This window comes from Chiloscyllium plagiosum, unplaced genomic scaffold, assembly GCF_037043375.1.
Source record: "Chiloscyllium plagiosum isolate Xiang-an unplaced genomic scaffold, Cpla_swu_hap1 HiC_scaffold_44, whole genome shotgun sequence".
Classification (NCBI taxonomy): domain Eukaryota; kingdom Metazoa; phylum Chordata; class Chondrichthyes; order Orectolobiformes; family Hemiscylliidae; genus Chiloscyllium; species Chiloscyllium plagiosum.
In genome coordinates this window covers 47,867,201-47,882,472 of record NW_028270182.1, presented here as the reverse complement: position 1 = coordinate 47,882,472, position 15,272 = coordinate 47,867,201, and the positions used below count along the sequence as shown (strand labels likewise).

The 15,272-nt window shown below is 45.1% G+C and overlaps 1 non-coding gene across 1 annotated transcript; it reads right to left on the bottom strand.

Annotated features, from left to right (window-relative positions):
* Positions 1–1,347: 1,347 nt before the first annotated feature.
* On the bottom strand, positions 1,348–1,429 carry trnas-uga (transfer RNA serine (anticodon UGA)). The gene has a single exon. It is a non-coding gene; the product is annotated as a tRNA-Ser (tRNA).
* Positions 1,430–15,272: the final 13,843 nt, after the last annotated feature.

Below are 15,272 nucleotides of genomic sequence, written 5' to 3'. Positions count from 1 at the left end.
CATTTAGTCTGTGGAAGTGGTATGTGACTTTAGTTCCAAATATATGTTTCCGTTCTTCCAGGACAACGTTTTGACTCCCAGAAAACATTGATTGTTTTCTGTATTCACTTTGTTTCGCGACATCTGCCTTCTGGCCGACCAGGGACAACTTGAATTTGCGTCTGCATTGGATAAGATTTCGCTCTTTCTTTCGAGAAGCAAACCTGTGCATTATGTACCACTGACCATGCTGATGGCTAAGAAGTTCCAAATGAATTACGGTTTATGGATCATGAGCAAGAATGAAGTGATCCACTTACGAACAGATGTCACCACGCCCTATTCCTACATTGGGCCTGAACGGTCCATTGGCAAAGTCTGCAGACAGGAAATGTCTAAGTGACTAGTCCTTTGTTCAGTTAGATTTTATACCAATGGTAGTGCTGTTTTGGTGCAGAAAGGTGTCAACATCTCTGATGTTAGAGTCAAAATTTAAGTCACATCTACTCCATGGAGTGTCTTCTCATATTGGAACATGCTGACATGAAAACATCTAACTCTGATAGCAAAGGTTTTTTCATTAAACTGGGAGTATGTCTATCTAAGCAATTCAGACAGCCAGGTTGAATAATTGGCATTTGGTTCTTCAAGCTGAGCTCTCCACACCAACTGCTCCAACGAAGGCCGTGGAAAAGTTCCCCATCGATTATTTTGGTCAATTTTAGCCTCAACAACAACCTATTGTTCTGAACAATGCTACACCACAAGCAGACGGCCAAATCTGATTTTCATCGTTAATTTTCAATTTCAGTTCTTAATGCACAGTTTCTTACGAATGTGGACAGCAGAAGACCGTTAACATTCCATTTCTAATATTTCCAGAAAATTCTACTCCGCTGATATCGCCTTGCCTTTTCACATCGCAAGCCAGGAACCTGGATCAGTCGAGTTCCTTTCCACACATGGAGTGCTTTTTTTCTAATTCATTGACTGCTGATATAATAGATTATTGGCCTTGAGAGTCAGCTGTAAATTAGGTTGAACTTTCTCAGCTTGACTTTCAACTGATCCTTAAACAAAATCATCACCTGCAGGTAAATGTATTGCATTGCTTCTTGTTTCGCTGAATTCCACCCCCCGAACATCCAAATTTCACGATAGTTCGACAAATATGTTGAAACTGATTCGTGTTGGAAGTTGGTGGCTTTTTGTGTCTCAACATATAATTTATTCAATTAGATGACTGGGTCAGTCTTGAAATTACTTCGGATTCTTCACAGTTGAAAATTTACTTTCGATTGAATGCAAAGCTCAAGCTCCACGAAATCCAAATCCTGCAAAGGAATTAATGACTTTTAAAAGATTCTACGCTGTGAACAGGATTCGAACCTGCGCAGGGAAACCCCATTGGATTTCAAATCCAACGCCTTAACCTCTCGGCCACCACAGCTACGGCAAGACGATCAATTTTAATAGTAAAACAACTGATTTCATTTGTTGGAAGAACAAATTGTCAACATCCAAAGATTTCGCCAAATCCTTTGCAAAGACCCAGACGTACGTTACCTTAGCAGATTGACAGGCTTTCACCGCAAACTAGATTCTGACACAGCTGAAGTTGTGGGAATGATTCTTCGTCGAATTATAAAGTCACGGATGTACACCACACGAAGAGAGGATCATTGTCTCACTGCGTCCGATCGATTTTGACTCAATTTCTCATCATCTAGTGCCAAATTAGATATGCTGTTGTGTTTTAATATTCATCGAAATATGGTATGAGAAAAATTGATGCTAAGTCCATAAACACTAGCTACATTCGTAAAAAAAAAATCGGAATTAGAAAGAATACAGAACCAATTTACAGGAATGGATCCAGCAACTAATCCGTAAGTTCTGACATCAGGTAATGAACTTGTGAGCACAAGAGAGGAAGATTAACCGAAGATTTGGAACTTGAAATCGTCTTGACGGAATTATTTGCAAAGTTTTTGCGGTTGTTCTAGAGTCATCAAGTCGTTGAATGAAAAGTGGCCCTTCTTTCCAACATGACCATGGTGGACAGATATCCTAAATTAATAGGTCCCATTTGCCAACATTTGGCCCACATCCCTCTAAACCTTGTACTCATATATCCATCCAGATGCCATTCAATGTTACAGTTGTACCAGTCTCCACCAATTTCTCTGGCAGCTCATTCTGGACACGTCTGAAAACGTTGCCCCTGACGTCCCTTTTAAATCCTTACCCACTAATTTTAAACCGATGTTTTCTAAATTTTGACTTCCTGACCAGCCGGAAAACACCTTGACGAGTCAACCTATCCATGTCCCTCATGATTTAATAAATAGCAACGATTTGACTTTATCATACTTGTCAGGAGGGAAATGTGTGGAGATTATTTGTCGAAGGTTTGAAGTAGAAAATCTAATGTACAGATTTTTAGAAATGCATCTTGGAGAAGTTTTTAATAAGTCATTGAAGTCTAGTAGCAGTTTTCGAAGTCTGTTGTGAAAGCTGCAATAGGATTTCAGGGCACGAGAACGAAGCATTATTTCCAATGTATGGTGGCTCAGTTCGACCGCACTTGGACTACAGTATGAGGAATTATAATCCTCAATTTAGGAAAGATACTAATGCCATAAAAGGAACACCAGGAATGGTGAACAGCCTTGATATCATGGATGAACGTTAGTCCTGTGAATTGAAATTGGGCAAATCCGGCCTTTTTTAAACAGTTTCAAAACAAGCGAGGTAATCTCATTGAGAGTTGCAAAATATTTGAAGAGATAAACAGGGTGGTGCAATTACATTTTGTTCCCTCATTGGTGAATCTAGAAGCAGGAGAGGACAATTTTAAAATGAAGCATTGTGATTTATGACCAGGATGAGAACTATTGATTTTTGTCTTCGCCTTGAGAAGTCTCGCTGTTCAGCACTACAGTGAGCCTTGGATATTTGGTCATTGAATGCATCACTATCAGCCTGACCCGCCGACACTTACTGCATCACTATAGACCTGACCCCTCACACTTACTGCCTTAATATCAGCGTGAACCCTTCAAACTTACTGCATCACTATCCATCTGGCGCCCTCACATTTACTGCACCACTTTCACTTCGAGACCCTCATTTTGACTGCGTCACTATCAGCCTGACTGCCAAACACTTACTTTGTCACTATCAGTCACGCTCTTACACTTCCTATGTTACTATCACCCTGACTCCTTACACTTACTGTGTCACCATCAGCCTGACTCCATCACACTTATTATGTAAGTATCTGACTGACGCCTCACACTTACCGTGTCACTACAACACTGCCTCCTCAAACTTACTATGTCACTATCCCCTTGACCCTCTCACATTTACTGCGCCACAATCACACTGACCACCTCACACCTACTGCTTCACTATGAGCTTCAACACTCACACTTACAGCGTCACTACCAGCCTGACTCACTCACACTTATCACTTGACAATCAGCATTACTGTCTCAAATTTATTTCATCATTATTAGGCTGAGGCACTCACACTGACAGCGTCACTAACAAACTGACCCCCTCATGCTTACTGCGTTGGTATCTCTCTGATCCCCTCAGAATTACTGCGGCACAACCACTCTGATCCCCTCATACTTAATGCGTCACTATCCATCAGGCAACCTCATACTTCCTGCATCACTCACTCCCTGACACATGCGCACCCACTGCATCCCTATGAGCCAAACGCCACTCACTAATGGCGTCACTCTCTCTCTCTAACCTGCTCACACCTTGACACTCTCTCACTTCGTGCATCAATATCAGCCTAACTCCCTCACGCTGACTTCATCACTACCAGCCTGATTCCTTCAAATGTACTGTGTCACTATCAGACTGACCCACTCATGCTTACAGCATCACTATCACCTTGACCCCCAAACTTAGTGCGTCCAGATCACCCTGAACCTTTCACTCTTCTTGCGTCACCTTCAGCCAGACCCTGCACACTATCACTCTGACCTCCTCATACTTGCTGCATCACTATAACTCTATCCCACTCACACCGTGTGTGTCACTATCACCCTGACAGCGCATACTCACTGCACCACTATTATCCTGACTCCATCACAATTAGTATATCATTATCAGCCTGACCCCTTACACTTACTGTGTCACTATCAACCTGTCCCCTCACATTTCCTGCGTCACTCTCAATCTGACACCCTCAAAGTGTCTGCGTCACTGACACCCTGAACACGTCACACTTACCGCATGGGTGTCTACGTGAAACCTCACACTTATTGCATCACTATCATCCTGAGCGGCTCACACTTACTGCGTCACTAGCACACCAACACTCTCACCTTTACTGCGTCACTATCGGCCTGACACCTCACACGTACTGCATCACTATTAGCCTGACCCGCTCACACGTTTTGCGACACTAATACACTGACCCCCTCACAATTGCTGTGTAGCTATCAGCCTGAGCCCCTCACTATCACGCTGACCAAGCTCACAATTACAGCATCAGTATCAACCTGACCCCCTCACACTTTCTCTGTCATTATCACCCTGACCCTCTCACACGTAATGCGTCACTGTCACACTGAGACACTCACATTTTCTGCGTCGTTATCAGCCGGACCCGCCGGCACCCAGTGTCACTATCAAACTGGCCCCTCTCACTTGCATGCCTCAATATCAGCGTGAACCCCTCACACTTACTGCATCACTGTCCATCTGCCATCCTCATACTTACTGCACTAGTTTCACCTTGACATCCTCGTTTTTACTGCGTAACCATCAGCCTGACAGCCACACACATATTGCGTCACTATCAGTGACGCCCTCGCAATTCCTATGTTAATATCACCCTCACTCCTAAAACCTACTGCGTCACTATCAGCCTGACTCCATCACACTTTTTGTGTCAGTATCAGACTGACGCCTCACGCTTACCATGTTACTAAAACTCTGCCCCATCACACTGACTGCGTCACTATCAGCCTGACCCCTCAGACATTCTGCGTCATTATCACCCTTACCCACTCACATTTTTTTGTATCAGTTTCAGTCTGAGGCCTCGCACTTACTGTGTAATTAAAACTCTCCCCCGTCACACTGACTGTGTCACTATCAGCCTGACCCCTTCATACTTGCTGCATCAATATCAGTCTGTCCCCTCAGACTTACTGCGTCACTCTCACTCTGATCCTCTCTCATTTACTGCGTCACACTCACCCTGACCTCCTCACATTTACTGCATCACTATCACCCTGACCCACTCACACAGTCTTTGCCATTTCCACCTTGCTGGCCTTATTTTTACTGCGTCACCATCAGCCTAACCGCTACACACTTATTGCGTCACTTTCAGTCACGCCGTCACACTTCCCATGTTACTATCACCCTGAATCCTTACACTTATTGTGTCACTATCAGTCTGACCCCTCACACTTACTGTGTCACTATCAGCCTGACTCCATCACATTTATTGTGTCAGTATCAGACTGACGCCTCACACTTATCTTGTCACTAAAACAATGCCCCGTCACATTGACTGTGTCACTATCAGGCTGACCCCCTCGCACTTACTGCGTCACTATCACACTGGTATCTCACACCCAATGCTCCTCTCTCACTTATGACGTCATTTACACCCTGACACCCCACACTTGCTGCGGCACTATCACACTGAGGGCCTTACACTTAGTGTCACTGTCATCCTGACCCCTTACACTTACTGCGTCACTATCACACTGGTATCTCACACCCACTGTGTCACTATCATCCTGAACCGCTAACACCTATTGCGTCACTATCACTTTGACCCCAACACACTAACTGCATCAATATCAGCCTGATCATCTCACACATACTGCGCCATTACCAGGCTGACTCTCTCACATATCCTGCGTCACTATCAGATTTACCCACTCATGCTTACTGCGTCACTATCACCCTGACTCCCCACTCTTACTGCGTCAAGATCATTGTGCCCCCATACACGTACAGCGTAACTATCATCCGGACAACGTCACACTCACTGCGTCAAGATCAGCCTGATCCCCTCAAACGTAATGCGTCACTATCAGCTTCAACACTCACATTTACTGCATCACTTCTAGCTCTACCCCTGCACACTTATTACATCCCTATGTGCCTTAGCCCCTCGCATTTACTTCATCACTGTCAGCCTGAGACACTCAAACTTACGGTTTCGCTACAACCTGGCCCTGTGAGTGCATCTACATCACTGTCACCCTGACTCCTTGCCCATACTGCGTCACTATAAGCCTAGCTTCTCAAATGTTCTGCGTCACTATCACACTGACATCTCACACTCACTGCGTCACTATCACCCTGAACCCTCACAATTACTGCATCACTACAACCTGACCCTCTGAAAGCATCTGCGTCACTGTCACCCTGACCCCATCACACTTGCCATGTCACCATCACAATGACACATTCACACAGTCTGCTTCACTGTCATCCTGACACCTCACACCCACTGCATCACTACCATCCGCCCCCTCATACTGACCTGTCACTATCATCCAGAGCCGCTCACATTTATTGCGTTCCTATCACTCTGCTCCCAACACACTTATTGCGTCACTATCAGCCTGACAATCGCACACTTCCCGCATCACTATCAGGCCTGACCCCTCACAATTTCACCGTGTCTATCAGTCTGACTCCTCACATTTCCTGCATCACTATCACCCTGTCACTTAACACTTACTGGCCAGTATTCGTCTTACGCCCTCAACGTACTGCATCAATGTCAGCCTGAACACTCACACTTACTCCGTCACCATCACGTTGACACCTCAGACAGTGCCCGCACAGACAGCCTCAATCGGTCCTGGAGGTAGGAGCATGGTGACTGACAGGGGACGACTGAGGTTGAGGTGGGCAGGCCACAAGGTACAGGTAAACCGCTTTCCTTTATACTTGGCAACGGAGAATCCCTTATGCTAATCACTTCTACTTACCTAACGGGCACTTAGATGTGTCCCAACTCTACATTGAACATTGAGATTGCGAAGTGTGGACAATATGTTCAATATAACAATGATACGTATATGTCAATGCCTACCTCTATGTTATATGTGGAAGGTACACCAATTACCTTTTTGGTAGATACATGGCCAGCACATTCACTCCTCAAATCAAGACAGTTCAGAGAGTTGACGCCAATAACGATGAGTGGAATGTTCCTGAACTCAATGGAGGCATCAGGCGTCGTGATATGAGAGAGTTTTACCGCACCCATATTGTGTGAAATCAGTAATGTGTATACATTCTAATTCTCAATTTTGTTATCGGAATTCTGTCCTTTACATTTGTTGGCTCGGGATCACATAGTGAGACTGGGGTTGTATTTGCTCAGTACTCCGACGGGCTTGCAGGTAATTCAAAGGGAAGATTCACAAGTGTAAACTGCAAAATACAACCCACGACCCCTGGTGTATGTCTATGAGTGGCGATTAAGCCAGAGAGCAATGCGTTCAGTGAGCAATTCACTCGCCCTGGAAGCAGGTAACCATGTTAATCCTATTAACACCGATTTTTTTTTTTGCGAGAATATGCTGCACTGCACAGCACACATACACCACGATGGCCCTGAGGAACCATAAGAGAAGTATTGGTTCAGGAGATTGGTTAAACCAGGTCAGTTGTTATTGTGCGAATTTTATTGAAGGGATGGCAGATGTGCAATCAGTGTGAACTTATGTCAAGTACCTGTGACGGCAAGTAAACTCTACACTTTTGATGTGGAAGGCTACGCTCCTTGCGTGTTACTGGCGAAGTTGTCCAGTGACTGGTGGCAGGATTTGGGGCCATGGGTACTGAAGGCATAAAGAACGAAATGTTGGGTGTTCTGGGACGATGTGGGTATGTGGTTTAATGCAGATGTGCGGACATATAGGAAGAAATTAATTTGTCCAACTCAGGCAATAGAACAGTCGAGGTAACCCCCGCTAGCCCTGAAGAGCCAAGAAGGCTGGCCTGGCGTTTCCCTAAGATAAACTTCTCAGGCCCAAGATTAATAACGGTCCCTACTGAATTGTGGGTAAAAGGCAAAGATGATTTGGGGCTTATACGAGGTTGTGAACCAATACGAGTATCCACGAAGTCGGAGTATCGTCCTTGCAGGGCAAAATACCAGTTAAAACCCGAGGCCATGGACGTCGTTACTCTAGTCTTTCAATCATTCCCAAAGGCGAGAGAGATAATCCCCTGTGTAAACTCACCGGTGAGAACTCCCATTTTTCTGATCAAAAAGGCAAAAATTCCAAGTGAACCAGAGGAATGCAGGTTTGTTCAAGACCTACAGGTAGTCAATAACAGTGTTGTCCCGCGCGCATCAAATGTTCCCAAACCCTATCCTGCATTAGTTCAGTTTAGACCGGACAGTAAATGGTTCCCTGTTGTGGATTTAACAAATACATTCTTTAGTGTAACGGTGCATCCAGATAGTCAATTCTGGTTCGCTTTTTCATTCAAAGGGAAATCTTATGAGTTCACACGACTTTGTCAATGTTACTGTGAGTCACCCACCATATATAATGAGGCTCTACGCAAGAGTCTGGAGACTCTTGTTTTAACCCCTGGGTCTGCGCTTCCGCAATCGGTAGACAATTGCTTAATACTAGCACCGACAAAGGAACAATATGAGAAGGATTCCCTTGCATTGCACGAGGGAAGGGCACAAAGCCAGTCTCGCAAAGCTTCGATTTATGCAACAACAGGTGAAGTTCTTCAGTCACTTAATATCTGAACAAGGGAAGGCCATTGGTGAAGACAGAATGCAAGTAATTCAGCAATTTCCAAGGCCTCACATGAAGAAACAATTGCTATCCTTTTTGGGGCATACGCTCCTACTGAAGAACGTTTATCCCACAATACACAAATCTTGAGGCGCCCTGAAGTGACATGACCCATGGAAAAGGGTAGCAGAACCAAGGTCCATTGCAATGGATTCCAGCGGCTGAGTTGAATTGAAAAAGACGTTTCAAAGTCCACCTACACTGGGGATTCCGAATCCAAACAAGCCTTCTGTCAAACGGTAGATGAGAAACATGGCTGCATGACATCTGTGTTGTTACAGGATCATGGGGGAAAATTCAGGCTGGCAGCTTATTTTTCGGCTCAGCTAGACCTCGTAGCGGCAGGATTGTGTAAATGCCTGCGAGCTGTGGTTGCAGCTGAAAAGGCTGTTGCAGTGGCCAGGGATATAATCGGCTATGGCGACTTCACCAAACTCATCGCACATGCAGTACCCTTACTGCTTTCCGAGCAAAGGACAGCACATACGTCGGCAGCACGTTGACTCAGATACAACACTGTGTTTTTGGAGAAGCCTAACATTGCAATAAAACGATGTAACGTCCTTAATGCTGCTAATCCTCTCACGAGAGAAGGAGACGGAGACCCACATGATTGTATCACTGTAATTAATGAAATGTGCTGCCTAGACAAGACTTGCAGAATTCACCACTTCAGAATCCAAATACGGCGGTTTTTTGTGGATGGGTCAGCATTCAGGAGCAAGGAGATAGGCCAGAATTTTATTGAGCATGCTGTAGTAACTACCCAAGAGGTATTCAAAGCGGGATCACTCGCTTCTCAACTGTCAGCGGAAGCAGCGGAGCTGATTGCCTTGACTGGGGCATGTAAATTGGCTAAGGGAAAGACAGTGAATATTTAACTGATAGCAGATACGCATTCGGAGTTGCACATGATGTTGGAACCCTGTGGAAATACAGGGACTTCTTGACCTTCACCGGAAAGCCCATCACACACCGTGATCAGATTTCTGACCTCTTGGAAGCGGTCGTATTGCCTAAATCAATCGCTGCGTGTAAACATGAAGCCCACACGAAAAATAACGATTCCGTTTCTCAAGGAAATGCAAGGGCAGACTCAGTGGCAAGGACGGCAGCTCGGCAGCCGGTAAATTATCAGTTTGACATGGGAATGACAAAAATCCTTACCCCAACAGCAGACGTACGGGAGTCACAGTCGAAGTCCAGGCTTGAAGACACGTTTGAGTGGGAAAAGGCAGAGTGCAGTTTGAGGTAAGGGGTATGGTGTAGCCCCAATGTCAAACCTTTTCTACCTCGATCATTATTTCCATTCTATGCCAAACTGACACACGGTAAGGAACATGTGTCAAAAGAGGGGAGATATGACAGCATTTCAGCACAGTGGTACATTGAGGGATTTACTCATTTCTTACAGAATTATTGTGAACGATGTGTTATCTGTGCCACAATAATGTGGGGAGGGGAATACAGATGAGTCATGTAGCACTTCCGAAACCCCCAAAACAATTTGAACATTTACAACTGGATTTTACCAAACTAACACCCTGCGAAGGAAAAAAGGTATTGTCTGGTAATAGTTGATATGTTTTCCAAATGGGTGCAAGCGTTCCCCACAGCAAAACAGAATGACAGTGCCGTAATCCAAGCTTTCCTAACTGAAATAATTCCGAGATGGAGCATCCCTGAGAGGCTTAGTAGTCCCAAGATATTCTATGATCAAAGTTAGACTCAGAAGAGCAATGAGGGAATCTCGTGGTGTGGAATAGATAGATCCTTTTCCGCCATCTGTAGACAGGTGAATATAGTGGTGCAGTCGCCCCACCTCCGCCCTCCGAGATGCAGTGCAATATGTACTACAGACGATAGGAGCACTGGAGCATGGCAACCAACTAAATCAGATCATGGGCCTAACCCCAAGCCGGGCAAAGGTCATTAATGACACACCCGAACCCGAACGGAGATGGCCGTGGCGAGAGGGCGAATTTAAAGCAGGAGGGGAATTTGCCTGCTGGAGCTAAATGGCGTAAATGCGACGCCAGTAGGTTGGGAGCTGCGAAGGGCCATTGCTAGATGTGAAGGGAACAGAGCATGTGCTTTGATCATAAGACAAAACGAGAGATTAGACGTTTGCTACACTTGTTGGATATTTTTGTACACAGCTCAAAGGTAGTCTGCCCAGCAAATTACTGAGAGCCTGGCGAGAAATGCCAGCTGTCTGCTTCCACGGGAGGCGTCTAGCCTGACCCTGATAGTGGAGGGCAATTTGGGCAAATCTCGTGTCACCACCCGAACTCCAGGCTAACTACAGCCCCAAGCCTGACACGTTCCCGACCACGGCATTCCAGATAGTGGATTGCAGGGGAGAAACGTGTGTTTGCACCAATCGGGGGAGACGCGTTTAGGGTATCTCCCAGTGTAGCGTGATGCTGTACTTGAACAATGACTCTTGTACAGCAACATACGCAAATGATACGACCATAAACATTGCTGGTTCCTTTATCAATGGTCAGACCATGAGCGGCACGGTGGCACAGTGGTTAGCATTGCTGCCTTACAGCGCCGGAGAACCCGGTTTAATTCCCGCCTCAGGCAACTGACAGTGTGCAGTTTGCATATTCGCCCTATGTCTGCGTGAGTTTCCTCCCACAGTCACCAAGATGTGCAGGTCGGGTGAATGGGCCATGCTAAATTGCCCATAGTGTTAGGTGTTAGGTAAATGTAAGGGTGGGTTGCGCTTCGGCTGGTGTGTGTGGACTTGTTGTGCCGAAAAGCCTGTTTCCACACTGTAAGTAATCTAATCTAATCAGGATGGCAGGTATAATATGGGCAGTTGGCGAGAAAGGATCCCACCACTCCCCCGGGGAGAAAGGTGTGCTGCTACACCGCGATACTGTCCACCAACACAACAGTGTTCGCCCTAAAAGGTAGCAATTGCCGAACTCGAAGCGGCATCCCTCTGCATTGGAATGGATACACACTCGCAGAACATCCTCGTATATGGTGTATTCGCAAATGAGACGGAGGAAGGCCTAGCACTCATTAACACTGAGTTAATGGCGGTTGGGAAGCAGTGCCACAAAATCGATTAGTACTCGACATCCTGACGGCCGAGAGAGGGGGCGACTGCAAAACGTTAGGTACCTCATGCTGTATTAATGTTCCTGATGAGTCCCAAAATATTACTGGTTTAATGAATGGTATGAAGGCAGCTATATGACCGCCTCCAGGAACAGATGCATCCTGCTCCCGATGGCTCACGTCCCATATGGAGGGTGGGGGTAATGGACCCATATCGTTTTACTAATTGTAGGACTGGTCTTACTCATACTGCTTTGAATAAAACCCTAGTTGTGTACCTGCCTACACACTTGCTTATGAATGCAGTAGCATACGAAATGTTAAACTATCCGTGGCCTCAAAGAAGAAAGATCCGATTGCTTGTCCGCACCCTACAGCGACGTTGACGAATGTGATGTGTGAAGATGGGCTGTGTATTGGGCAAATCAGGGAGGTGGAAAACCACCAGAAAGCTTTGTTAGAGTTAGGTGGTGTCTGAGGAAATGTCTGGTGTTCATAAATTATTTTTGACTATAGCTATCTGGCTGAAATATGCAAATACTTTGCTGAATTCTGCGTCGAGGAGTCAGCTTGTCTTTGTGGAACATTTCACCTGGCCTTGCGTGCAGCCGAGTTCAGAAAAAAGCTTCGGAAAACATCAAGACAATTATGTCCAAGGCATGGGAATGAGAAAATATGAGCTCGAATGTTTTCCAACACTTGTCCTTGAACATGCCATAAGAATAATATAAAAAGAAAATGTGAATTTTGTTCACAGCCCCTACATAAGGCACTTTTGCCAAGTATATTGGCCGCCCTGCATACAGAGGTTGAAAAATAAAGCCTTTCCTTTGCCCTTGCTCGCAGTTGATTCGAATCGATTAAATTTCCACGACCTGTGTCAGGGTGTCAGGCAGTGGGAGAAGTGTTGTGTATCAGTAAATGGGAGAATTCTTGCACAGTTCAATTACATTGGAAAATGAGTACAAATTGCCTATTCATTAAAGAATTTGAGCAGAACACCTCTAATTGGAAGAATAGGGGCAGGGAATCATTGAGAAGGAACAATTTTGCAAACAGCAGTAAAGTCGAGATTCGAGTCCGCCCACCAAGAAATGATAAAAAAAACTTTGGAACAGGGAAGCCATACGTGGATGAAGTGTATCAGGAAACAACGGAATGAGACAATTGACGCAGGGCATCAATAATGGGAGAGTTGGTGCCGATGTCACGAGAGTAGAGAATTGGTGGAAGACGTGCGAGAACTGGTGCTGAATAATATTAAATGTGGTGGAGGTGCAGTTGCTGACGAAAAGAAGATTCGTGCAGGATTCGAAAATGGTAGAATGGTGCACGGAAGTGAAGCTGTATTTGGGACAATTGTGGCACGAACCACAAAATGGAAAAATTGCACAGTGGAACTTTAACAGCGAAGTGGGGTATGGCACCACTATCTCAGAGAATCAGAGTGGCGTTCCCCACATTGGGAGAAGTTGGTTTGGGTATCAATGAACATGAGAATTGTTTCAGGGCAATATTGAATTCGAGAATTGGTGTGGGGTCTTAAAGCATGCAGACTTGGAACAGAGCATATTTAAATGGGAGAACACGGGCAGGAATCAGTAAGTCGGAGAAATGTTGTAAAGTGCAGGAACTTGCCATTAGATACAGGGCGACAATAATGAAAAATCTTTGAGCAGTAAACCATTATGTGGAAGATGTATGTCAGGAAACAGCAAAACAGGAGAGTTGGGGCAAGGCAATACTCAGTGAGAGAGTTTCTTCAGTGCATGACGAAGAGGTGGATTAGTGCAGAATTGGCAATTTGAGAATTTGATGCACTAAACGCTAAAATTGGAGAATTACAGCAGTGGACCACGACATGGGAGAATCATTGCAGCGACATAGTTAATGGAAGAAGTGGTTCAGAGTGGACCTAAATTAGATATTTGGTGCAAGTCACCATTAAAATGTAAAATTAGAGTAGGGCACTTCTAAAGGCGAGATTTGAACTCAGGCATCAGAAAATGAGAGAATCATACTGGGATATGAGGAAATAGCAGAATTAGTTTTGTTATATGAAAAAGCAGGAGAATTTAGTGTCGGAGTATGAGGAAATGGGAGAATAAGTATAGAGGTATGAGTAAATAGGACAATCCGTAAGTGGGAGATGGCAAAATTCGTGGGAGTGCCAAAATATCAGAGAATTGGAGCAGACCACGTCTAAATAGGTGAATCGGGGCAGGGAATCAGTGTAATGGAGAAATGTTGGAAGCAACAGCAAAATAGGTGTTCGGGTCAGTGCACCACGAAATGAAAATAAAAACTGAGCAGGGCACCCATACGTGGAAGAGGTGTTCAGGGAATAACTAAATGGAATGAATTGATACAGGGCATCAATAATTGGAGAATTCACGCAGGTGCTGTTAAATTCTAAGTGGGAGAAGTGAGGCTGGATAATATTAAATGGAAGAGTTGATGCTTTTTCAGAATTTGTGCAGGTTTGATAAATGGGAGAAAGTGTTCAACGCATTGAAACACTGAATATAATGATGGAGAATCGCTGCACAGAAACAGACACTTCTGTCCAACTTGTGCATCCCTAATATTTATGAATTTAACAGTGCACCAATGAATGGGACAATAATTGCAAGGAATGACGAAATGGAACCATAGCCAAGTGTTTATCTCAGTAAGAACATTTGGAACAGGGCGTCAGATAATGGGGGAAACGGTTAAGTACAGCAGCGAATGGGAGATTTGGTTCAGTGCAGGAGCCAATCGGAGATTTGGTGCAGTGCAGCAGTAAATGGAGCAGGACATACTGCATGGGAGAATTAAAGGAGGGAACCCATAATTGGGGGAATGCAACGAGGGCTCTCCACCAGTTCTCAGACAATATCACAGCTCTGAATGATTTGGAGATGCCGGTGTTGGACTGGGGTGAACAAAGTTAAAAATCACATAACACCAGGTTATACTCCAATAGGTTTAGTTGGAAGCACACTAGCTTTCGGAGCGTCGCGATGAAGGAGCGTCGCTCCGAAACCTGGTGTGCTTCCAACTAAACCTGTTGGACTATAACCTGGTGTTGTGTGATTTTTAACACAGCTCTGAATGTTTGACAAGTCACTCGCTCAGGACTCAATCGCAGACAATATGGCACGTCCTCACCACTGACCCTCCTAAAAGGAAGCATTCCCCCGCTCCAAACCTCCAAGCGTCTCAGAATACTTCAGTACTGCTCCCCCCAACTGCAGTGAAAAGAGCCACTGGCTGTGTATTGACACTTTGTTAATAGTTCTGTTCCGCAGTTGCAAAGTGCAACAAGACCAGAAACGAGAGATTTCATACTATTGGAGTGTGAGGTCAAAGGCAGTACAAAAGCGCCGTCAAATGGCCAGTATC